The sequence below is a fragment of the Streptopelia decaocto genome (assembly GCF_964273445.1).
Source record: "Streptopelia decaocto genome assembly, chromosome: 1".
Lineage (NCBI taxonomy): Eukaryota > Metazoa > Chordata > Aves > Columbiformes > Columbidae > Streptopelia > Streptopelia decaocto.
The window spans coordinates 158,876,905-158,904,423 of record NC_138663.1 but is presented as its reverse complement, the minus strand read 5'-3'; the positions used below and the strand labels follow the sequence as shown (position 1 = coordinate 158,904,423).

The window sequence follows — 27,519 nt, the reverse complement described above, 5'->3', positions numbered from 1 at the left end:
TGACCTGGCTGGACGTGTATAAAATAACTCCACATTTTCTTTCAGGAGGACACGGAAGTCTTCTTGACTTTCCACAAGGGAGCTGATGCACTATTAACCATATAATACATAATGTACATGCATACTATGGAGACAGGCAACTGAGAAATTGGCCATGGCATTTTGTGAGTGATTTACATTCAAGTACAGTATAGTGGCTGCATAGATAAGTGGATGAACATGCACCCCATCTGAAAAGGAAACCTTTCATGCTCTTTACCCTAGGGAAGGGGATATATTGTGCGACACTTTTTAGGAAAAATGCTCTTTTGTCTTCCCTCCCATTTTCCTTAAAATAAAAGGAAATAAAGTCTAAATTTCCATGAGCAAAAGACCCTGAAACATTTTGTTTTCAGGAATAAAGTGAGGTGTATTTTAAGTGTTCATTCAGTCACTTTTTTTTTTTTATTCCATTGTGTAATGATTTTTGTTACAATACAAAAATGCAATAATAACCTAACAAATCTGTTGCAAACAATTCCTTCCCAGTCTCTGAAACTACATGAAGTAAAAAATATTATTAAAAAAAAAAAAATCTGCTTTGCATTTTAGCTATAAAAGTCTGAAATTAGTAGGACAGTATACTATGAAGACATTGATCTGCATTGCCCAGGGAATCCTCTGGGACACTCTTGAAAGTGAAGTTTATAGTTCACTTTTGTTAAAATCCATTTAGTCCAAAGTCTAGAAATTTTAGATATATGTAGTGATAGTGCAGTTTTCCTGAGGTAGGATATTTATTCTCAACATTTTATTTCTCAAGAGGCCCTAGAATAAAATCCAGTAGGTATAAATCTTAGAGGGTTCAAAATACTGAGATTAATTTTTCAAATGCCTTCTGCATACAGAGGCCATAGGGGAAGATACAAACAATGAGCCTGTAAAAGGCTTCATAGCTCAGGATGTTTTGGTCACACTCCTAAGAGTGCAAGTGACAGGCTCATGCAGGTGTTTTAGGAGCCCAGTGAGTTCCCACAGGCTGCTCCCCTGACAACCCTTAGATGTTGTGCTGTTGGATGTGCCGTGTCCCCCTGTGTGATGTTAATCCGCAGGTAGCTCCTCTAAAGTATCAGGTGTACAGCTCCTCCAGTTTTAGGTTTTGTGTGTTTAAACAGAGCCCTGTTTCTTATTAGCTGTCTGTATACAATGTGCACAATGAATAAATGTGTTTTGCAACATTTGTCGTGATCTTTTGGTGTCAGATTTAGGATTCAAATGGTTTTCCAAAAATAGGTGTTTGCTTAGTGTCGGGTTTTGTTTATTCTCAGTTTCTGCATCACAGTAACATCTAAGTAAGTTTAAGTCTCTGCGATCACTTTGTCCCTCATGGTTAATACCAGTTTCAGGTGGCAAAGGCAGATGAATGATGGTGGCTGTCAGAACTCTCCTGGGACACCTGCCAGAATCCTGTTTTTAAAAGCAGCGATATTATTCCATCCCCCAGCTGAATGGTTCTGCATGCTGCTATACCTGATGCATTGCATTCCTAGCGCGCGTGAGGCGGTTACTAAGAAAGAGCTTTGTTACGGTGCTTGCCTCTGTCTGCAGGTGGAATGAGTCTGCCTGCTGTTCGGACCCTGCTTAGTATGAGCAAGGAAAGACTGTCTTCCAACAGTAAGAGGAAAGATAGATCTCTACCTTAATTAGTTGTCAAAAGAAATGCACAATCTTGATTACCACACCGTGTCTGCCTTGCCTGAAGAGTGATGTGTTGCCTGTCTCATTGAACACAGTGCCTGCTTGAATGTCTTCTAAAAATGTACTTGTTAGTGCTAGTTGAACTTCCTTTACCTGAAGGGTGTGAAGACCCACTGAGAGTCATCATCTCATTTCCAGGAACATCTTAGGTATATGAACAGTCTTATGTATCCTTGTTAGAGAGATGAGGAATACAAAACCTGTAGGCAAAAGCCACTCCTGATTTCTAGACTTGTCTGCACACAGTAAGATGAAAAATTGGCATAGTGATGGGTCCTCAGTTGTATATTGAGAAATTATGTGAGTCCCAAGCTTGGCAATTAGGGTAAAGAAAGGCAAGATATATAGGCTACATATACTCATTTAGAGATGACAAGAATCTGAATTACCCTCTGAATTACCCATTTCTCCCCACTGAGTATGAAGAGAATATGGATGATTAGGTCAGACATCCAATTTGTAAATATCTAAATGTAATCATAATGCTAGGCTTTAGAGTTAGGCTCTATGAATCAAAGTCACATAAAGGAGATTTTGGTCTATAAAATACATTGATAGATAGTTCCAATCATACTTCTAATCATACACATAGTTGTGATATCATCAGGTACCTAGAAGTATGGCTTGTCTCCAACAAAATAGTTCATTTGGAGGCTGCACAAGTTTTATTTAATGACAATTCCCCCTTGTAAATCTAGATTAAAATCCACTTCTTTCCATTTAATGTGTTAGGCTCTACTCAATAGAGACTAGGTTTTTTTTTTCCAGTATACAGAAAGTTTGTATTATCAGCTCCTGGAAGATGAACCTAAGCAGAAAATACATCAACAGTGCTCTTTCAGCTGAAAGATAGATCACATTTCATTTTGTGTGTCTGTGCATGAATCTGTGCAGAAGGAAAAGTGAATTCTTAATGTTCTTGTTAATGCTAAAGAAAGATAGTGACTAATATAAACATCCTCTGCACTTTAGCATTTCGACATGATATTAAAAGAAAAAATATGGTTTAAAAGTTGGTAGCAGGGCTTGTGTCCCCACTTGCAGTGCATAAACCATGCTCATTTAGATGCTTCCAAGTAGCGTAACAGTAACAATGATGACTGACTACCTGCCTGGAAGGTGTCACACTGTGATGAATTCTTGCATTGTTAATATGAGTACAACCAATAAGTTCTAAGTTTCCATAAAAAATTGATTTTATAATACATCACTGGTTCATTTACCAGGAGAGAATTAGAAGGTCCTTTTGTGCAAGTGACTACAGATCATAAAATGTCTTTTCAGCAACAAAGTTCATTGTGCACAAGTGTGGATACCAACAGAGAAATTAAAGCTTTGGTAATTTCTGAATTAATTGCAAAGAGTGATTCTCACTCTCCAAAGAAAAATATGTGTTGTACTTGATTGGCGATTTGTTTTTTCCAGCCTTTCACATCTAATTTTATTTTGTTAGACTGCAGCACACATATTGCGAACTCATAACAGACATGTGCAATGCTGCATTCCACCTATAACAAAGAGTAGGTTACAGCAGACTGAAACTGATTTTCCAAGCCAAGCATCTCATCTGTTTTTTTGTTTTTGTAATAATAGGGAGAAATTGACACTTTATGGACTTTTATATCTATTACTAGTGGTTAGAGGGGAGGTAAAATACAAGGACAATAATCGTTTACCTTCATAGAAATAGTGACCCTTTTGTGAACTTCCTGTAGTCAAAACCAAATATTTTACATTATGAAAGATTTCCTGTATTTCCCTCCTGTTTTTATCTCCCATTCCCCAATCAAAACAACATATCCATCTAGGTTGTTGGGATAGCAATATAGGATTCTTCTATAAGCAAAGCTTGAGTGGCTACTTACAGATACTCATTGATGGAAAAACCAAGATGTTTAAAATACTGGGGCAGGGGGAAGGGAAGGTCTGTTAGCAGACCCAGCAACACTTTTTGGATCCTAGGTATAGGCATAGGACCTAGCAGTATCACAGCTCCATGTTAGAGCAAAATGCATAGCTCGCGTATTAACACTCCAGATACATATTCACCATGGAAAATTGGAGAACACCTGCAAGTGTGTTTTAGCAAATCCCACTCAGGACATAGGCGTGTACTGAGGGATACAGTAACAGAGAACTCCAGCTACAGGATTAGGATTTAGTAGTATGAAGTCTCCCCACGGCTAGTTAAGAAAACAGGCATTTTCAGAGCGTGATTACCAGTTAAATGTAGACATCTGCCACAGATTGCATGAATAGCTCTGTCTGGAAGTGCCAATGTTTCTCAGCTCTGAAGAACTTCAGGCTTGACAAGATATTTAGCTTACAAAGGCCTAGAGCTAAGCTAGATTAACCCCTGCTAAGCAGTCAATACCTGACTCCTCCACAAGTAGCCCTACTGAAGTGAATGTGACTGAGACTATTACAATTTAGGACTTAAGTGTACTCACTGGGGACTGAGTAGATGCTCACAAGTTTACCATGTTCTGGTGGCTTTGAGATCTGGTGGCAGTGATCATAGATGACCACCGTGTACATGTCTTTGTTGGTTTTCTTGGGTTTTGCTGCTTCTGCACTGAATGTATGTCATGTACATGTCATAAGTGGTACATAAGAAATTGAATTTACTGTGTTTTACTCAGTGTTTATAATACAGGTGCTCTGTGGAGCTGGATTTGTTAATATCCCATGGTGACAATGAAGAGATAGTTAAGGTGGTCAATAACAGGCAGAATTCACTTGCTGAAACACAAATGTCTTGTGCTAAGTGAGATGACCCGAACTATCTAGGCATCTGCAAGGAGTTAACAGATGTGCATAGGGCCTTGCAGAAGTTATTGCATGTTCTGGGTGCTCCAGAGGACACCAAAATGGCATTAGGTTCATTTATTTCTATATTGAATGAGGGATCTAGGAGCTACTCGTAAGACCAAAATGAGGCAGCTGGCCTACCTAACTCCCTAGACTCCACTGACTAAGAGGTCATACACTGTCCAGAAAGAGGTATCTAGGACCTTCACGTGAGGGTCTTAGGTATGATGCAGGACCTACTGGAGACCTGTAATGGCATGTGGAAGAAAGGGAGGGCCTCCAAAAGCAGTGGATACTTCTGTGCAGGCAATTGAATCCCACTCCAGGTCTCCACTGTCTGTGGTGGGGTTCTTTGACACCCAGCTCACATGTCAACACCCACACTGAGAGCTTCTAAATTCAGGCAAGACTAACTCACTGCCAGAGCCTGATGGACAACTGACATCATTGTTATTTATTTGTATGGGAGAAAACCACATTGCTGATACACAGCCAGCTCTTAGCAGTCCCTAGGATAATTGCCTTTGCTTCAAAGTGCTGGGAATTTTGCTTTCCTATTATATATTTGAACAACATAAATACTATATAGGAACCCAAATTAATACAGACTGGAATTTAAGTTGTTTTCTCCTTAAACATTCAAGCCCATAAAAATTTCCAGTACATAATAATAACTGTGTTACCTAAGTAACTGCTAGAGTGGCTAAAGTAAAAAGCTAATTGCTTGAAGTGCATTTCCTCTTTTAATATAGCCTACCTACAGTGCTCATATATTAGAAGTGTGATATACATGCAGAAATAACAGGAATTTGAGAAACACATTTCTTCTGCTGAAAAAAGCAGGAATCACTTGCATAAAAAAATTCACCACATAATAAATTAACCTGAAAGAAACTTCCCTTTCCATGACCTCACAATGAATGTTAATGGTCTTAAAAATCAGGGAACATTTATAATCTTGGAAATAATATGTCCATAAAAATCCTTTCGACTGCTAATCTTTCATTCAGATTAAATCTGTTTGACCAAATGGAGGTATCTAGCACTAGAGATAGTCAAATAAGGCATCATTTACTGTCAGCTGAGAGAAATAGGTGCTTTCAGGGCACAGTCAGTATGGGCTACTTTAAAAATCTCTGTTGGATTAAGATGCACTTGCTTCCTTCAGTTCCTGTTTCTCCTCATTGACTGCAGAAGAAGCTGCAGTCATAGCTTGAACATGGATGCTGATGTCCTGTGAGATTAATTTCATTCTCAGACTCTGTATTATAATGCTCACAGCATACAACCTGGATACACTGTGAAATTGCTATCATACGTCTTGATGGTATTTCTACTTCGTTTATTGTGACAACAAGAGGTCACCATGTGCTAGGCATTGAACACATTAAAAATAAGTTTTCCTATCTTGAACACCTTAATAAGATCTTTCTTTCACGTGTTCTTGTCTTCTGAAGTAGAAGATGGAGGATTCTCAGTTATTGTTCATTGCCTCTGTATGATTTTCTGACCATCCGTTTGCACTATAGAAATTGAGTGATACAGAAAAATTAATCAGCTGTTTCTGTTGAGCATGATCTTCATAATACGCAACTTAGCGAATTCTGAACTGGTAACCTGTTTGCCCCACAAGGGAAAGAGGAGAGAGTTGACATAGTCTTCCCCTCGGCACTTACAGTTGGGCAATTCAGTTGAGATTACACCTCCACGTGCAGAGTAGTAGAGAAGCAAAGCTGTCTGGGATAGAGTGAATATCCTCCTCTTTGTGAGGTTCAGAACAGCTTTGAAAGAAGTGAGGGGACTGGAAAACCACGGCTGTTTTTATCTGCAACCCATCCCTCTCATATTATGATGCCCACATTGGTGGGAAAGAAAAGAGGACAGCTCCTGTCTCAGTCCCACCCAGCTCCTTATTCCTGGGCCAGCTGGAGTTCACCCAGGTAGAAGCCTTTGTTGTTAGATGGAAAATGGTGAACTCAGCTCCTCTCTACCTGCAGAGAGAGTCCCAGCTTCATCACACTTTTCATCCAGTCACCCCTTGACTGATAAAAATCTGTGTGGCAAATCTGGCTCCCTTAAAAATCTCTTTTATCATGAAATCAGCTGGATATAGACAGATAGGAGACTGATTGATTGGAGAAAAAATACTGCTTGTGAAATGTGCAGTAGCTCACTCAGGAATATGATCAGCTGCAAATTGACTTGGTAATGTCCTGGGACAAAACCCCTGGAATTCTCAAGCTAGCTATGGAAGCACTTTTTAAAAATTCTATTTCCCACAAGTTGTAATGCTGATTTATTTCTGTGCTAAAATGTGAAAAAAACACAGGTAGCAAACACTCTTTCAGAAATCTAGAAAATAGTTAATGATATATAGGGACATATTCTTCAATGTCATTTGTTCCTTAATGTCTCCCATGGCAAAAACACCATAATCACTTCAAGGCCACTCATCCCCATGCTAAAACATTCTCTTGCCTCCCTCAGCCATTTGCTTTATCAGAGAGAAAACAGAGATTGGAAGAGCATCATTGTAAGAAAGAAGATGTGACCAAGATATTTCCATGTCTTATAACCATCTAAAGATTTAACTCTGGCCTCCTGGACAAAATGACCAAGGCCACCCTCTCATTCTTGGACATAAACTATACTCTGCTGGTACACAGTGGATGCTAAGGACACGAGAAGCTGCTGAACTTTGCACCCTGACAGGTACCCACAAGAACTCTGAAAGCTCTCCGGCGAATGCAAGTGAACTTACTGGGCTTTCAGGAAAGACTCAGCTGCTGCATGTTGACCACACAGCTGAGTTTACACCCATACTTGCAAGTTTCTTCCCCATTTGAAGCACGAGAGTTTCTGATGCTTAGAAAATCCCAATTTGCTTTGCACTTGTTCAGATAGCCATGCCCTAAACGAGCCAGGAATGTTTTTAGATTTTTCTGTATTAATACTGACAAATAACAGGATTAACAACACTTAGGTTCTCTTTAGGATTTGTTGCACCTCCGAATGCAATGTTATCTGGTTTTGAGACCTATTGTCTTGCTGAAGTGTTTTCTAACAAAAAAGCAACACTCACACTATAATCCATGCTAATGACAAACTTTCAGCAAGGAGTCCAAGGCTCAGCCTTCATTTGCACAATTCACCATTTAATTTTAATGGATTAAATTGCATAGTCAGGGGAAATGTGCACTGATAAGAACATACCTGTGAATGCTTCATTTTTGCTGCACTGGTGGAAGTTGCCATAGTAACATATCAGGATAAGTTAATCGAGCTTTGCCTGTTATCAGAAACCAGATGGAGCAAAGAACCCCAGCTATGGATCTTTAGGCAGCTGTTAAAACTCAGATTGAAGTTCAGCTAGAGGTAAATATGGAAAGCGACTGTCAGACAGAAATCATAGCCATAATATGTTGGTATACAGGAATTACAGAGGAAAGTTGTGAGATGAGGCAGAGCAAGGAGTGGTTTAAATTTTTATCACTAATATTTAAATGTTTTTCTGGTTTAGAAAGTATGTTTATTTAAATAAGATTCTGATATTCCACATGGTTTGCTCCATTCCTTATGTGACTACCATACCATATTTGCTTATTCAAAGCAATTTTCCTTCTCTACTCAGTCTTATGGGTGTCAGCCCAGCATAGGAAAACCAAATTGTCCTAATTCGCTTTCATATGCCATCATTTATAACCTCCAGGAATCACAGAATCACAGAATGTTAGGGATTGGAAGGGACCTCGAAATACCATCCAGTCCAATCCCCCTGCCGGAGCAGGAACACCTAGATGAGGTTACACAGGAAGGCGTGCAGGCAGGTCTTGAATGCCTCCAGAGTAGGAGACTCCACAACCCCCCTGGGCAGCCTGTTCCAGTGCTCTGGCACCCTCACTGAGAAGAAGTTTCTTCTCAAATTTAAGTGGAACCTTTTGTGTTCCAGTTTGTACTCATTACCCCTTGTCCTACCATTGGTTGTCACCAAGAAGAGCCTGGCTCCATCCTCGTGACACTCACCCTTCATATATTTATAAACATTAATAAGGTCACCCCTCAGTCTCCTCCATGGTAAAGAGACCCAGCTCCCTCAGCCTTTCCTCATAAGGGAGATGCTCCACTCCCTTCATCATCTTTGTTGCCCTGCACTGGACCCTCTCCAGCAGTTCCCTGTCCTTCTTGAACTGAGGGGCCCAGAACTGGACACAATATTCCAGGTGTGGTCTCACCAGGGCAGAGTAGAGGGGAAGGAGAACCTCTCTCGACCTACTAACCACCCTCCATCTAATACACCCCAGGATTCCATTGGCCTTCCTGGCCACAAGGGCACAGTGCTGGCTCATGGTCATCCTGCTGTCCAACAGGACCCCCAGGTCCCTTTCTCCTACTTATACTGGAACCTGGGGTTGTTCCTACCCAGATGCAGGACTCTACACTTGCCCTTGTTATATTTCATTAAATTTTTCCCCGCCCAACTCTCCAGCCTGTCCAGGTCTCGCTGGATGGCAGCACAGCCTTCTGGCGTATCAGCCACTCCCCCCAGTTTGGTGTCATCAGCAAACTTGCTGATAGTACACTCTATTCCCTCATCCAAATCATTGATGAATATGTTGAATAATACCTACACTCACTTTCTTTTACTAGTACCTGTTCATGGCTGGGTGGTGATTTGTGAAGGAGAACAACAACAAGATTTTCATGGGCCAATGTGATTAAGATAACCATTGGACTCAATGATCTTGAGTGTGTCTTCCAACCAAAATGATTCTGTGATTCTATGATCCATGTTAGACTAGCAAAAAACTTGTTTCATGCAGTATGACAGCCACCAAGAAAGTGAAGATGAAGAAAAGTGCTGGATATTCCACCAAGGGTGCCCTGGAGCACAGGGAGGAGGTAAACAGTACAGAGAGGCCTGAGCAGGTTTCCCCATGAATATGTAGGCAGGAAGGTTAGAGGTGGCCAGGAATTGGCTGTGTGCTTAGGTGCATGTTCGGGGAACATCAAAATTCTTGAGGACTTTGCTTGGGAATACAAAGTGTATTCATCTCCCTCTACCACCAGCAGCCAAAGAGGGCAAGCAGTCAAGTTTTTTTTTGTTTTGGTTTGTTTTTTTTTCCTGTGTCTACAATTTTTAACTCACCAATAGGATTTGGGTGTGAAAGGTCATGATGATATGGCCAGAGCAAGAAGATGCCTAGTACTCTATGCTTACCAGCCTATGTGATAAGTCCTGCATAGTGGTGCAGCCTGGTAAAGATATCCCATGGCATTGAGTGCGGAGCATGCTGTGCTGGTTGCCACTATGGGAGTGAGCTGCTAGTCTGCACTGCAAATTCAATGGAGGGAGGCCAAAATCATGAACCTCGGATAGCCCACTTATGAATATAAAAGGAAAGCCAAGAGATGCTTTTCACCAACACAATCACCAGCTTTTACCCTTTGGGGTACATCATACAAGACAGCTTGAGCTAACTTTGTTCTTCATCAGAAAAGGTACTAATCCTGAAAGAATCCACAGGCATCAAATGAATTTGAATTTCAACAAGCTAATCAGAAAGTCCAAGGTTAGCCCAGCTTGGGAAGGTACTAAGCATCCATCTAGTTTCTATGAAGAGCACTCACCTGCACATTTTTCTTTTGATATTTTGCCAGGTTTTCCTAAGTAGGAAAATAAAATGAGACAAAATTGCTAAAACCACCTTGAAAGAAAGTGTAAACATTGCAGAGATTTGGCTTGCATAGTACATTTCTTAAAGGGCTGGAAGCCATCTGTGGGATAATGTGAGGCAAGTTATATCTTCTGAAAGTAACTGAACCCAAGAAGCTTGTCAACATTAAAGGAGGATGGGTAAGCCAGTTCAGGTAAAAGAAAAAGTGACTCTTTTCTCTCACACCTGACTGAAATAAAACATTTTGTGAGTTGAAAAAATCATAGGACTTGTTTCTTCTTTATTTTTATGGATAGAATCCTTTTCAGGGCTCCTGACAAGACAAAGGTTCTATTAATCTAAGAACTGTACAAACACATAGGTTTTGCACCAAGAACTTGAGTCAGAAATTAATTCAGATTCTGACCACCCCAGCCTTTGGCCATCGAATCATATTTCCTTTGAAAAGCAGGCAGGAGATATGAATAAGGCAGATAATTCTTGTATGTTACTCCTATATCTGGTTTTGATCAGAACTAGAAACAGAAATAAGCAAACAAATTAAGTACAGTTAGCTTCTGACTTAGTCTGCTATCTCAGGTTGAAGAGAATGGCAGCTGTATTTTACAGATTTCAAAGGTTCAGAAAAATGAAGTACTCCAGTTTTGAGTTAGTTCTGAGCTATGTTCTGAAGGGCAGCTTTAAAAAACAAATAAACAAACAAAACAAAACAAAACACAACACAACACAAAACAAAACACATAACTGGTTATCTCCTTGCTCTGATGCATAACACTGCATAAGCTGAAACACATCTCTAGGTCTGCATAGTCCAGGAAAAAGTCCTGGAGAATGTCACTCCCAGTTAGAGACAACCTTGAAGGGTTGCTCTGAGAGTGGTCTGCTGATTGCTGTGGTGCCTTGCACCTTTCCAGTTCTCTATTTCTGCTGTTTGAATAACAGCTTTTGGCTTGTCTGCTTGCATATTGTAACCCAAATCTTGAAGTTATAGTCACAGTGGCGTTGTCCTGGATTTTAATGATGTAACCTCTGGTCTCCTTCATTTAATTTTTTTCTTTCTGTGACTCTTTTGGCACAGCTTTGTCTTCCTCCTTAGCCTGCAATGGAGTTCTAACCCTCTACTTCTTCCATCTCAGGCTGTGGCTATGCATATGGTAGCTGAGTTACAAATTCAGCTTCATGAGCAGTTGTACTGTAGAATAAAATAAGAGAGGCAAAGCATCTGTAAGAAACAAAAACTTGTTTAGATATAAGTGCCTTTAATCATCAAATGTGCAAGGGTATGGGGAAAATAAATAATTTTATCTTATAATAAAACATAGTTTAAAGTCATTCCCAGTGTGAAAGTATTCTCTTTGCACAGCTGAAACATAAATGATGTAGGATCGATGTTAGATGTTGGCCAGGCTGTTCTAAAAAGGAGCCTGTAGAAACTGGACTAACTGATCACTGCCAATGAGTTTACTTGCTGTATGTCTCAAGACAGGGAAATTGAAAGATCAAATTGATGAAGAAAGTAAGCTGCAAAATGACAGGAAGAAGACAGGAAATATAATGACCAGTTCAACTGGTTGTTTGAATTGAAATGATTATATATGCAGCCTCAGGAAATAAAAGCTCCCATTCCCTTCAACACATTTTGTAAAGTTTTGCTCCAATAATGAAAAATGGAAATGAGCCTCTCTAATGAATTATAGCAATTATCTCTCTGCTGGGGCAAGGCAACTCTGAATCCCGTCATATTCCCCCAAGAAAAGAAGCACTATGTGCTGTTATTCACCACACACCTCGAGAAATTCAACAACATTTTCTTATTACAGTTTCTCTGAAGCATGAGAGTACTCAGCTGCCAGCCCATGGCACTTCTGGATTTCACACTGTGAATAGCCTTCAACTTCACTGGGCTGTGTTTGCACAGGGAGCTCTCTGTGTATGAGCAGACGGTCGACAGAGAATTAGATTGATTTCTTGCACTTGTACAAGACAGTAATTTATTCATGGATTATCAATCTGGTTAAAATAAAATCCAAGTTTTTTTCTCACTTGTGGGCTTTAGCAGATTTATGTGAAACTTTTGCAAATCATATTTTAAATGAAAACACTTATTTTCTGTACTACATGTCATGCAATGTAGGAAAGGTAGTTCTAGTGTTTCTAGGAGGACCTTATCTAGATTTCCTGGTTGTTGTTTAGAGATGACATAAGTGATTTGACAAAGTCAAAGGACTAGTACTAAGATTAAATCCATTTATACTCTTTCCTCTAGAGACAGGAAATCTCTGAGTACTGCATTTTACCATACATATAAATTTTTTCACATACAAAACATTTACATTCAAACTGAATCAAATGCATTTTCATTCAAAGCCATTAATTAAAAACTGAGGCATTTCCCCATTAAATTATACTTGAACTATGCAAAAAAAAAGTGAACTAGTGTGGGTAAATAGCCTTCATTACAGGTCAAAAAGTCTGTTATGTCTTGGACTCTTTTCCAAAGAAAAAGCATGTTTAATGTGTCCTCCCGCTGTGAAATTAAGTTGCTGTCTACCTATATTAATAAAATCTGAAATATGTTTTCTGGGACATAACTGTTGAGAGATTAATAAAAGCTCTTCATTTGTGATGCCCCATAGCTATGCCAGAACATTATTTTCATGCAAGAAGTTATGCTAAACCAAAATCATTTGGAGCACCTGAGATGTCTTTATCTGAATGTTTTCATGTGATAAAGGTGTACATTTATTCATATATTTGTATCATATAGTTATATAACATATACATATAGTCACATTTTTTGGAATTCCAGACTCAAAACTTCACAGTCCAAACAGAGATGTTTTGAGCAACCAGGAAAAAAAAATTGGAATATCCCATGTCTGTACCTCCATTCAACAGAGAACAACCTCTACAATTAACTGTTTAAAATGGACAGAACCTGTTTTCTCTCTTTCTTTTGACAGTGATAAACTGTCTACATCATGAACAGCCCTGGCCATAAATCTCACTTAAGGCCAAGGCTGTGCATCATCTCACTATCAGCATTCAGCCACACCACCCTGCACGTATGGGCTCAGAGCTCAAATCCCAGGGTTTATAGTCACTCATAAAAATTGCATCAAGAGCTTTAGTCCCAACACACCAGGATGACCCTGATTTCTAAAGGCAGGGCAGGATTCATCCTTCAGAGTGTGTGTTCCCAAATGGTGGATGGAAGAGCTGCCCTCCAGGAACCATGGTGAACCTGTGGCCACCAGCTCATCAATAGGCTTATCACTGCCAGGGAGCAAAACATAACACATGGAAGAGTTGTCTGCCTCAGGAGTTTGCACAGTTCATTGTACTGTAAAACAGGGAGAGCTGAGAAGAATGAATGAGACTGGCTAATTTCCAGTTCATTTCCATGATACCTTATTGAAATGAAAATAAGCCTAAAAGCTACACAGTGTAGAAAAGGGGCAGACCCTGAGGCTTTCATCTGAGTGAAGTAAAGTCTTTCTAGGCCAAGACTTCATCCTGCGGCCGCTGTTTTATCCCTGTGGGTCTACTTGTTATTACTGTCCATGAGCAACCTAGTGGCAAGTTGCCATCTCCTTCAGATCTCTTTTTTTTCTTCCCACTCCTTATGCAAAGTATTTCACAGTTTCTGATCACTCAAGGAGATATCGCTACTCTTTTCCCTCTTTTTGTACTTTATGATTACAAATGTGCCATGGGTCAGCTCTGTGCTCCACAGCAACACAAACTAGAAAGTCAGAAGTTGGCTCTGAGTGAGTTGGTGTATCTCTGCCACCCAGCACTGCACCACACCATGGGAAGCTGCCAGCTTGGCTCCTAAAGGCAATAAAGTTATTTTAGCAGCATTCTGCAGATCTTGACTTGCCTCTCCACAGGACTAACTGGTTCAATTGACAGGGCATTGCCATCCAGACCCCATGTCTGTAACAAGCTTGGCTGGGGTTATCTCAAGGATCTCTTGACTGCTATGACATAGCTGTGCCCCTTGTCCATCTTCTTTCCCATTCATTCCTCTCCAAATAGCACAGGGTTTTCTGTGTCAATTCTTTCTCGTTTTATAGCTTTTGTCTCTCTTAGAGGGACATAAGTCATGTGGTTGAGGTAGTCTGTTAGGAGGTAGTTTTGCACCCAAATTTGTATTGTCCAGGGCCTGGTTTTGATGTGTCCAGTTTGATGTGTAAATTAGAAATTAACTCACATAACTTCAGCCGCCTAAAGCATAGAGATGAGCCCCAGCTGGGCATCTAGGATCCCTGTAAAATCAGCTGAGGCAATCCCACAGCCATCCAGTCCATGTACTTTCTCAGAATAGGATGAATTGGCCTCTATAAATTACTACAGTGGAAATTCAGACAACTAGGCTAGCCTAAATTTTTAATTCTGAAGTGACTGGACTTAGGTGAGATGAATGTTGCTTGTACTGAATTACAATAGCATACAACAACAAATATGAGTTCTTTAAATGCCTTAGTCCTCTAAGCAGTGCCTTTGGAGGTAGTATGGCTGTGGCTATGTTTCTATCTTAATCACAGCTGGCACTCTTTGCTGGTGCTTCAGCCAGATGCCTCCACTTGCTATGGTGTGGACATCAATGCTTTTTCTGTCCCATGTTTCTTCTTCTTAAAAAAAAAAAAAAAAAGTCCAAATAAGTAAGCAAAAAGAAACCAATAAAACAACCATCTGTAGATGAAGGCAGTATCCAGGGATCTTAGTCTACAGATGCAAGTGAAATAGGGAGAAAGCAGCAATGATCTCTTTAGCGTGAATAGTGTAAGATTCACTAGAATAATAAAATTGCAGAGGGACGGATACCTGGAAATTTTGAAAAAATAGATTTAGCCCAGTTATATAAAGTACTGGAGAGCATATAATAGGTCATCAGACAGGGACTGAGAAAAGTAAATGTACTGGGAGCTTCTGAAAATACTGCAGAATTTTCTCCCAAGCTAAGGTAGACAACTCAGAGTTTGACTGCTAAAATCAAAAAAGAAAATGAAATTATATCTGAATATGTGGCTCGATTATGTAAGTCCAAAGAGCATTGGCATGGACCAAGAAACTAAAATTATGATCTTAAGCATATGAAATTAGGTAACGCAAAATGGGTATTGACAGAGACTCATTTCACATTAAAATACAGACTGGAAATTACTACACTGCAAGAAATCACTTCAGAAAAAGAACAGCAACAGTGTGATGGCATTTAAACAACAGCATTACTTAAGTAGTCAGAATCCACATATAGAACTTATGGTTCCAGGATAACCTTGTAGAAAATGCAAAAATCTTGAGCAGGTCACTAGAAAAAAAAAAAAAAAAAAAAAAGAATGATGCTGTGAAGGCAACAGGTGACAACACAGAACATTTCTGCCTGCCGTTGTTTTATCACAGAGATAATCAATCAGGTGTGCAATATAGTTTAATAACACATCCCTGTTATTTGAAGTGAATGTATTCCGCATCATGCTTTAAAATCTTCCTCTACAAAAGATGGGAAAAACCTATCCTAAAAACATTAAGAATAGAATATGGATTTTTAAAGATATTTAGGCACTTCCTGTCCTTTAGTTTCAAGAGGTATCTGGCCTTACTTGCTCTCTGACCAACCTCAGCAAATAGAGAGATTCACCATCAAAACAGCATATTTCCACACAACTGTTGTCCTCTATATAACTATATCTTCCTGTGGGACTCTGTGCATACTAGTTATAGGTCTTGCAGCATTTGGTGGTTTTACTGGTAGAATTCAGTATGTGTTTTGCAGGTAGCATAAATTGGTCACATAATAAATATTTTATGGAATATGACAGCCCAAGGCAGTGATCTAAATTGCTTATTATTTTAGTCTATTTACATAAAACATATTTTGATAGAGTCAGATACAAGGCCATGTATCTGGGAACAATGACCACCTGCAAGACCTAAAACATGTGAGACTATTTTGCAAAGGAAAGACTTAAGACAACAGAGGGGATAGCAGGAAAATGTAAAGTAGAAACTTCCAGCTGCTGTGACAAAAAAGCTTAATCATCACACATGCAATAGTGAGGAGTAACTACAGGTTTATATCTTCGTCTGAATATGGAACTGATGGGTCCACTCATATCTCTGAATAAGAAAGGGCTGGGGTGTGATCATCCACACTGCTTACATGTTAATTCATTCCCCATCACAGTTTAGGCCCACACCAATAAACCCCCTCCAAGACATGGACATAGCTTGAAGGATAACAGAATCCATTCCCAAAAGCCAGCAGTCAGGTCACAAAGTCAATGCACTTTTGACCTCCCAATCCAGCATATGCCTCCAACACTGTCTTAGCATTTGCTGTCCCAGTGTCACCCTCAGAATACTTTGCCAGATACCTGGCACACCTCGGGGTGTGTAACACATGGGCCAAGTGCTGTGTAGAACAGATGCAAGGAGTTTCTGCCACTTGGCTTCAAGGCAAAACTCTGAGAGCATTTCTAGAAAGAGGCATTTATTTTTAAATCCAGACTTTAAGAAGGATGGTGAGAAGTCAGAACAGTATGAGCCATGAGTAAAGGCTAGAAAAATGCTTTACAATGAAAGACTTAAAACTTCTCCTCTTAGGTTATCTAGAAAAGATCAACAAGTGACTTGGTGCTTGTGTCTATGTGCCTCCAAATGAGAAAAGTCCAAGTAGTAAAAAACTTAAGCTAAACAAGAAATCCTAAGTGCCTATGGCTGGATGGTGAAGCTAGAAAAATGTCCCTTTAAAATAAGGCGTTTGTTTAACAGGGAGGGTGGCTAATGACATGAGCAGATTCCAGCAGGAAATAGTGGGTTATTCCTCTGTCATTTTCTGGTAATTTTCCATTTTTAGTAAAATTCAGGGGCAATGGGTGAAAGTCCTTTTGAAAGAGGTTAACATTGTGTTCTGTCTGTCTTTAACATCAACAAATCCAGGGCTGTTAATTCAGAAGATAAAGAGTTAACTGGGAATATTCTTTCCAGTAGAATGGATAAAACCAGAAACAGATCTTGATAAAAGATTCACTGCTTATATATTAGTACAAAAGCAATGTGTAATGCATTCTTGGCACAGTACACAGCTTAGTAAGCAGTGCACCAGTGGCTATATTCCATGCTTATTCCATTTTCCAAGTGAATTCAATAGATCATTCCAGATAGAGTGTATTACAGTAATTCAGTCTTGAGTTGACAAAGGTAGGTGGCAAGGTTTTACTGGAGTGAAGAGGTTGTGTTTGGCTTTTCAGGCATAGATGGAAATATTTGGGTTTGTAATTGCAAGCTAGACATGCAGGAGTTTCTTAAGGTTTTATAACACAACTGAATGGCCACCTGGCCCCTCCCAGAGTGCAGTCACACTCTTTCAATTTCGATGCTGATATTATATTTTATAGTATTCAGCCCTGCTCCTTCCCAGTTCACCCAAGTTGTCTCAGATGATCTGTTACACATCTGCAAACAGTTAATCGTCTTCTGGCTGTCTTGCTCACAGAGGTACTCGCTTAGTTGGCTCATTGCATCAGTTGGAAGCAATGGGACAGATATGTAAAGTTTCATCAGCATGCTGTGTGCAGACCTCCACATGCCATCTACTGACTTCCCCAGTTCCATTTTGAGCTAGCTCAGTTGTTTCTTTATTGTGCCTGTAATACAATTCATTCAGAGCTGGAAATAATCCCCAAGCTAGAAATAAACTGCTTGAATTTCTTATTTCAAGGGAGGGCTGCTAATTAGGTAAAAATCTCACACCGATTTATTTATATAGAAAGTAAATTTAATTTTTAAACCACTGAGAAGCAATAAGCATGGAACTTTATGATGTCACTCTTAAAGAGATATTTTTCAGGCTTTATTTATAACCTAATTTTATACAAACCACCTGCAGTGTTGTGGGCATACAGGAATATCAACTAAGTGCAGGGAAATCAGATGACATGTGAAAAAGTCCTTTGCTCTGTGATCACAACAGGCTGACTCCAATAGAGGACTCAGATACTTGCAAGTTATCTCATGCAACACCAAACTTTCAAGTAGCTGGATCCCAGTATTGAGTCCAAGAAATTGATTGGCATAGAAAACCAAAGAAGCTCAGAAGTATAATTTAAAATATACATCCTTAGTAGATGGTGAAAGTGCATTAACAGGTAGCAGAAAATTTAAACACTGGAGCCAGGTTGCTTACTGAGGGCAGAAATACACATTAGCGCTCACTGTTTATGCTCCAAATACAAGTGCCACCTTCCCATGGCGACCACACACCTCAGTATATAAAAATATGCTAACACAGTTCAAGCACTGCCTTGCAGAGTGGGGGACATGCCCACTGTGCCCACCTTTCTAGTTGGCTAGGTTTAGGTGGCTCTACCTTCCACAGAAAGGATTTTAGGGTAGCCCCTGAGACACACCTGACTTTGCTGATTGGTGTGGTGCAACCATGGCACCTCAGTCCAGCTCTCTCACTCACCTTCTTGGACCAGGCGGTTTGTAATGCTACACTGGAAACAGCAAGCAGCCACACCAGTTCTCATCTAGATGCCCATAAAAGCTCCTTCTGGGCTGACTATGCCTCTTTTTAAAGAGGACTTCATATCTGAATACAGTATTAAAAAATAGAAGAGACTTTAGTATATTGATGAAGATTATTCTTCCTCACAGCCCAATTCAGGGCCCAGAAACCACTTTCCATTCATCTATTATCAGAAGGGATGTAAGGGATGTAAGTGCAAGACATTCTGCAGGGTGATTGTACTGTATCTCACAGCTTATTTTCTCTATCAGTGGCCTCCTGTCACACATACCCGACTCAAAGTCAGCTTTACTCTGTGTAAGGTCGAAAACAGAGAAGAGAGAATCTCTGGGCAGTGAGGTAAATTTCTCCCACATACAGCATGCTGTACCACCTTGGAACCATGCACAGCCTTCTTTTGATTTTTAAGGGCTTTACTTTTGAAGCTGTTTTGGTTATTTGGAGCCTGAAAAGTAGACACTGTTCTCCAGACATTTCTCTTCTGGCAATGCTTAAAATCCCTTGTCTCAGGAGGAGGAACAACCCGTTCCCCTCATCTCCACTCAGGGCAATGTTCAAAAGTTTTATTTATATATACATCAACTTAAATCTCAGCTTCAAGTGGTATGACCTAGCTGCAAATCCTGCCAATTCCCCGATGTTCTTTGTCTCCTGCTGTATACTTCTCTCTCGGAAGACTACTCTGGGTCAGGGGATGCCAGTGATTACCCATATTTCTTTCCTACATCCAAAGCAATCATTTTAAAGCTGCACGGTCGTTCTCACAAGCCCTTGTCTGGGTCTTGTCTAGGTCATATATTACTACTCAATATGAAAACTGCAGAGTCTTGCTAGATTGACTATAAAATATCCGCAGGTTGCTGCAGGTTTTTGATTTGTTGCACAGTACTAGATGAAAATCCTTTCAGCTAAATGTGAATGAAGACTCAGGGTTTATATAGCAGCCATCCAAGAAGAGGTCGCCATAACTCTACCATGTGAAAAGAAAATGTGGGCTAAAGGAGTGTAATTAAGAATATTTTCTGCAAGTAGTAGGACAGCATTTAGTAAGCTCTGTTCTTGAACGCTTCAGGGTAGTAATGGCAACCACTGACACCTACGCTACACTTGCTGCTGACAGGTATTTGGGCTGGTCCCTGCCACTTTCTTAAAATAAATTTGTCACCAGCTGACAAAAAAAGGTGCACTATTAACGTTTTAAGAGACAGGGAATGGCTTACAAACCTTTATCTTTGTAAACCTGAGAGAGACTCTGTGCTCTTCTTTTTGAGGATTTATCATCAGAACCAAACACAATACTGAATGGCTATATTGTGAAAAACACCAAGCCACACATGAAGATCCATCACATTGGTAACACGCACAGGTAACTGGGGCAAAGCTCCTCCTTCCTGGTCTGGTTGGCAGCACGTTTCAGAAGAGGCAGGAGGACGCCTATCTAGCTGTGATCTGACCACCCCCTTGCAGAGAGAGTGGAGGGTTTCTGGAGGCTCCTGCCTGAGCTGCTTCTCAGGACCCACAGCATTGAGGCTTCTGCATGGGCACAAGTACTTCTGCCAGAGACATTTTTTTCTAGTTCTTTACCCCCCACCTTGTCCCAATACTCTTCTTACACATCCAGGCAATCTCGGATACATCACAGAAGAATAAATATTGCAGATTTGGGCTGGATTTATTTTTTTATAGCTGCTGCCACCAGCTGTGTTTGCTGTACAATCTGCAGGCCACAACCACCTCCCTGCTGAGCTATCTCTGCCCAGCAGCTCCCCCACAGGGCTTCAGTTCTCTTAAAATGGGATCATTAGCAACAGGATTTTCGTATAAGCTTCGCAACAAAAGAGAAATCTCCTTTGTTCTTCTTAACATGAATAAAATAGCCACAAACCCTGAACTCTTCTAAAAATGACTGTCTCATCCCATTGATAATTGCAGGATATGGCGAATGTTAAAGTGGATTTGGCTTGGTTTGACTGCCAGTATGTTTCTAAATGTATAAACTGTACCTGCCCATAAATACCTCAATTGCCACTAAAGCATTAACACACCTTGTCTAGCCTCATCAGAAGCCTTCAGAATCACCAGCAGTTCTCAGGGAGCTCTCTCACATCCCTGCAAGTGCTGCCACCCAGCCTCTTTGCTTTTCCAAGGCTTCCAAAAATAGCTTACTCAGAGGACAGAATATTGTCAACTTTTCATGTTTGTAAAACACGTGTGTGGTATAATTCTGCAGAAGGCATTACCTACACACAGGAAATTAATTTCATTCATGGATCTAGTTACAAAATAGAGAATAGATTTTTTTTTTTTTCATTTTCAGATATAATTTTTAGGGCAACAAAAGATAAGGTGATGATTATTATAGTATTATTGAAACTTCTTCTCAGTGAGGGTGCCAGAGCACTGGAACAGGCTGCCCAGGGAGGTTGTGGAGTCTCCTGCTCTGGAGACATTCAAAACCCACCTGGACACATTCCTGTGTAGCCTCATCTAGGTGTTCCTGCTCCGGCAGGAGAATTGGACTAGATTATCTTTCAAGGTCCCTTCCAATCCCTAACATTATGGGATTCTGTGATTATTCCCACATCAAAGACAACTAAGATATAGTATAACTCCATGCAAGCACATAAAGCCTCTACATACTCCTTCCATACTATGTTTTTTATCATCCCAGTGGCTATATGGAGATGCAGGAAGTATAATTGCCACTCAAACATTATAATCTTCTAGAAAGTAATTGTACTGCTTTGGAAACAATTATGACTTGTTAGTGCATTTTCAAGTTTCTGTTTCAAATTACCAATTGCTTATGGCCAAATGTCAATTCATTAAGTATGACAAATTAACAGAGTTCAGTGATAAACAGCTTTGGGAGATCAGTGAGTAAAATCAGCACAAATAAAGCTGTTGGTGAGATCTTAATGCCAAACGGCTTTGAATGTCTTCAACGCTCATTTGTCACCTATGCAGACTACTTAATAGTGACAATGTCTTCCCAGCTACAGTATTCAGATATCATCAGAAGTGTAGATGACAACAAAGAGACACCTTTACCAACAGCAAATCTCTTCAGAAAGAAGTCAGACAGTTCTTACTGCATGTTAAAAATGCACTTCACTTTTAGGAGGATTCTATGTCTATGAGAAAAATTAAGTCACGTAGCATATGATCTCACTGGTGACAGAAAACTTTTTAGTTTGTGATTTCCCTTTGCCTCTCATGCTTTAACACAAAAATGCCAAGAAATGCAAGAGATAGATAGTTTTCAATGGCTATCCAGCTCTTCTGTCATTGCAAACTCATGTACTGGAACTCCTCTTTGTCAGAAACCCTCCAGAATTTTGTCAGAAAAAATTGTCAGAGAGTTTCTGAGATACAGCTTTCATTTCCTAGATTTTCACTCCATAGTAAGTATGCCTGCATCAAATTTTAGTAAACAATTGTCACGAAATATTACACGGAGGCACCCCAAGGTTAATTTAAGGGACAACAGAGTCCACAGCAACTTTTATTAAACCAGTAAGAAACAGGGTTCTTGCACTCCACCAGTGACTCAAATACAGGTTCGGATATCAGTTGAGGAAATAATTTGAAGGGGCAGCAACTAATACAACAGCGGTCCACAGTGTGCATACACGTGGCTGCACCAAAACAATGCCGGGGCCGAGCCTTGGGTCCCAGAGAAGCACACACTTGCCAAACACGGTGCAAAAGAGATGCACGTACTCGTAGTGAGTACGAGAAGTGTGCACTCGCGATTCCGCGAGGGTAAATTTATAATACACTCGCAATTGTGCGAGGAAATAATTTACTTACCCGTGCCAGTGTGCACGGAATCCTACACGTGCTTATCTGAAAGCCCGGGAGGAAAAATACACTCGCGGTTGTGCGAGGGGCTCTCAGCGGCCACTCGCGACTGTGCGAGGATTAATTTAAAGTACCCGTGCAAATGTGCACGGAAAATATATGTGCAAATGTGCACGGAAAATATATGTGCAAATGTGCACGAAAAGTATAAATGTACTCGCAATCCTGCGAGAAGTTTTACTTACACACGTGGCGGCAGGGCAAGTGGAGTCTCCATCCCGGGGAGCGGGGGGGCCCGTGGCTCCCGGCGGCAGGGGCCAAGCTCGTGCTCCGAGGGACCCGCACAATGGGCCGAGTCGCCGACGAGCGTCCCGTTTTTATAGGCTGATCAGACCTGACTGGAGTCACTCTAGAAGCTTCTCTGCACCTCCACACTGTCTGTGGGTGCCTCTGAAGCTTTCCAAACATCCCCCACACTGGCCGCAGGGACCCAGCGGCTCAGTGGCGCCTGGGCACTCCCTTCTCCTAATGGGCCTGGCAGGGTGTGCTCTGGGCCACACAAAAGAAGCTGTTAGCCTCAAGTACCAGAGAAAGAGGGGAGGGGGGTTGCATTCCACGACAACAATGTCAAGCAATATCAAGTAATAGCTATTATTTTAATTTTCCTGTACCTTTTTAGGTGTCTCACATGGGAAGTGTAGTCTTTTCTCTAAAATAACACAGCTGAACTATATCTTTCTCATCTGTCCCCATTACCCATCCTGTCCAATTTCCTTCTCGGGAAGAAAGAAGAGTGAAGGCCATTTTATATTTCAGACACTAAGTACTTTGATTCACTGTTTGAAATTCAGATTGGTCACTAAGTTATTCTTCTGCTAGGTCAGGGACTTTGGTTTGGAGCTCTGGGCCTCAGAGATGCATGTTTTCAGGTAGATATAAATGCTTTTAGTATTATTTGTGTAGACATCTGGACTTGTGTCTGCTGGTGCCTGTGGCTCACCTGTATTTCACAAGACTTGGAATTGTTTTAGCATTTAAAGAGGTCCGTATAAGGAGCATTAGCAATCAATAAACAGATTCTTTCAAACTTTCTCTCATGATAAGTGAAAAGCTTGTAAAACTCTAAAAGGCATTGGAGCAAAGCTTAATCCTTGGACACTATGCATATATTAACCTCTACAAAGACTTTGATCAAATCTTTAAATGTCACCAGCCTCTTTTCTGTTTCTTCTGGGTCATATAACATCACACACAACATAAGAATTGACCTTTATTGTTTGCAGGAATGCCTGAGGATATTTAGATCATCCAGACACAGCCTAGATATGCCAGCCTCTGCTCCTTAGAAGATCCAAACAACTCACAGTGGGTGGAAAGAAAAATTGCATATTCATAGAATAATTTAGATCAGAAGGAACTTCTGAAGGTCACCTGGTCCACCCCCACCTCCCTTCATAGCCCCATTTGGTTCAAAGCAGGGACAACTTCAAAGACAGGTCTATCTTCAAGTTAGATCATGTTGCTTGGGGCCTTGCCTCAGTCAAGCTTTGAGTATCTCCAAAGATGGAGATAACTGTCTCAACAGTCTGTTCTGATATTCAGCCATCTTCACTGCACAAAAAAATTTACCATATTGCTGTTTGTGTTCACTGTCTCTTATTCTTAAGCGCTGGACCTTTAAGAAGAGTCTGTCACCATCTTCTTTGTAACGTTGATGGCAGCAATAAGATTCCCTCTTTGCTTTCTTCTCTTCAGTCTGAACATCAATTTTCTTCAGTCTGAACATCACAGCTCTCCTTTTTTCATACATCTTGTGCTCCAAACCCCTGTCTTGCAGTTAGAAGTAGTTAGAGGTTTGTATAGGAACTCCTTTCTTCCTTCTTGTGCCAGTGTAAACAACAGTAAATGAAGGGATTGCTACTAGGACAGAGAACCCATTTGGTTGGACATGTGAAATAGAGCACAAATTCCCCAAGAGTCAGTGTCGCACAGCAGCACTTCTGTACTCAGCATAAGCAGCTTTCCTGCCTCGACCACCAAAATCAGCCCTTACCTTAACACTGGACAGCATGGAAATATCATATTCATAGACAAAAAAAAAAGCAAAAAACAGTCACCTTAGTTTTACACCAAAACTAATGCTCTGTAAGAACACTCTGTCGGTGGTTCTCACTCTGCCCACAAAGAATACCAGTTGGAAATCTCCACAAACATTTTCTCCATAGATCACAGATGGGAGCTCTGAATTTGATTATTCTCTTCATTTTTCAAAAGTGGTGGTGTGTAGCCCTGGGCCTTTCAGTAGGCAGCACAAGCCAGATGTGTCCAATTTTGCTCAAGGGACATCAGAGCCAGAATGCCTTTGTAATGCACTGTCATGTCAATTAATGTCTGCATCCCCAGTGGTTTCCTCACTGCTGAGGGCTCCAAGGAAAACGAAATGGGACAAAACAACTATGAAAGTTCCTCCAGTGTAGAACTCAAAACCATCTTGCCTACAAAACGCTTTACACCTCAATGGGTCCTGTGGGGCTCGTAAATATGCCGTCTCTGCTTCCGAATGGATATACAGGGGAGCTAACTCCCATTCAAATTAATTGTTTCTTGCTTAAAACAAGAGGAACGTGAACACCGCTTCACTCACTGCCATTGGTACATCACTCCTGCTGCTGCTCTCCCCTGCCAAGCAGGCACTGCTGGGAAAGAGCCCCCAGTGAGTACGTGTATGCACACCCCCCCAAGCAGACAAAATGCAGACAGAGGTGACACATGTCAAAGACCTCCAATTACTGAACAGGTAAGTAACTTTCCTCTTAGCGCACTGCATGATCGAGTCCTAATTGAGCATCACGTTCCTCCTGGATGCAAAAGCAAACCATTATGGACAAATGAGTCAAAAAGCCAAAATAAAAATCAGTCAGATAGCTCAAGCATGCCTGACAGAGCTATTTAAAAGATTCTGACCATTAGCTATCACTTCAGTGATATCACTTTTCATACTGACATGAAAGGTGGCAGAGGAGCTGTTTTCTCAGTCTCTTGCTTCTTCACGAAAGGAAACAAACACCAGGCACAAAACATTCTGAAAGCTGTTAGCCGTCTTTGTCACCATCACATCTTAATCTGTTTCTAACTTCAGTGTTTGGTTTAGGGATGGGGAGGGTACATGTCCAAACAGTGAAATACTATTTTTAAGAGTTTCAAATAGTGTGTATATGAAAAGGTTGTGTCTACATATGGATGATTACACTGATTTTTAATGTGTGGTCCCCACATAGATTTTGCTGACACAATAAAAAGACTTAAAACTGGGTATTTAAATCTAGGTATTGCAACTTTTCAATGTTTGTATTTTATCATACAGTTGCCAGCAAGATTGTGATCTTTTAACTAAGACAACAAATACAAATAACAAGTCTTAAAAACAAAGCACTTATCTTATTTGCCTCTCAGCTGAAACTCCTTTACTGAGCTTGTGTCCTCTCCCAATTTATATTCCTTCTTTTCCTCTCAAACAATGAGTTATTGAAGTCTTCTGTTATTAAAAGTAAATGCTTACTCTTTTTGTAATTTAGCTCATCAGTGCAGTTAAATGGAAGCACCAGTGATACAAATTTGAATGACAGTTTTGGGCTATGTGTGTCTGTGTATCTATCTCTTCATCAGGACATGGACCAGTGTCAATAGCAATCTTCCAACTGCTGTCAGTGAATTTTGAATCAGGTCTTTTAGGGGGAGATGCAAAAAGAATAGATGCATTGAGTGGGCCCAGAGCTGAATTCAAAGCTTTGATTCAGGTACTTAGCACCACCTGTATCATACCTGGGGACAGTTATGTGCCTTATTGTGAGATGCAAAACAAATTCCAGAACTTAAACCAACAGTCTGCAGGCTTAGTCTTGGAAACATATAATGCAGTGCTATTTATAGTGTTTTCAGTAAGGTCATTGTAAGGAAGTAAAGTTACCCAGGGGAAAGTTTAAAAGTTAGCAGAGATTGTTGGCTGAAGAGGTTTGAGAGCCACTAGCCTAGAGATAGCCAGTCACTGCTTATGCCAGGCTAACAGATCCCAACTTTCTTGGCATGTTCAGTAATTTACTCATCAGTAGCAGGAAGCACCTCCACATATAGCCTGGATTATATATCTATGTATGTTAAGCACAGCTGTCACCTTGAACCACTGAGCAAAGGTCATCTTCTAAAATTACAGAGCTCCCTATGATAGCATTCATTTGCACATGAAATGTCTGGGTTTAATTCCTTTCCCTGGATGAAGAGACTCCAAACTCCCACCTTCCTAGAAAGGTCCTTATCCATCACCTGTTGCCCATATTGTCATGAGAACATCCTTCTGGCTGAATTCGGTAGCGTGCAGGAAACACATTGAAATGTCTTAGGGCAAAGTGTTGGAGCACAACTGAACCTGGCTATGAAGTGCAGTGATTAGAAATCTCACAGTCCTCCCCATACCTGTTAGTGTGTCACTGAGACGACTTCTCCACATTTGAATTTACTGCTGTACATTGGCTGTTGGTCTCTGTGCCCACAGCTTTGTTTGTATTCGATGTAAGAATTGATGGCTCGAACAAATAGGCAATCCTTCAGAGCACATTGAACATACTTTACTACCACCTCTTTTAGATGCAATATAGAAAAATACAGTACAGCAAGACAGACCAATCTGAAGGCTGGGTTTCACTGAACAGTTCCAGAGGTGATATGAACCCTGAAACAGAGATTGTTCCCCTCTTTGAATCAGTGCCTCTTTCCTTTTGAGGCTTATGTCAGGGTATTCAGGCAGCGCTTCTTCACTGAAGGTTTAATTCTCTTTTTTTTTTTTTTCTTCCACTTTCTTAGGTAAAGAACCTTTCAACCTCACGTGGCAAATCCTCCTTTGACTGTCAAGACAGTAGTCTTTTACTTTTTATTAGTGGAACACCGATCATTTCAGCA

General features: G+C 40.5%; 1 protein-coding gene across 1 annotated transcript in view; it reads left to right on the top strand.

Annotated features, from left to right (window-relative positions):
- GPC6 (glypican 6) overlaps positions 1–27,519 on the top strand; it is a gene marked incomplete at its 3' end in the record, with an annotated part of 768,549 nt that overhangs the window by 710,894 nt on the left and 30,136 nt on the right. The window lies entirely within an intron of this gene.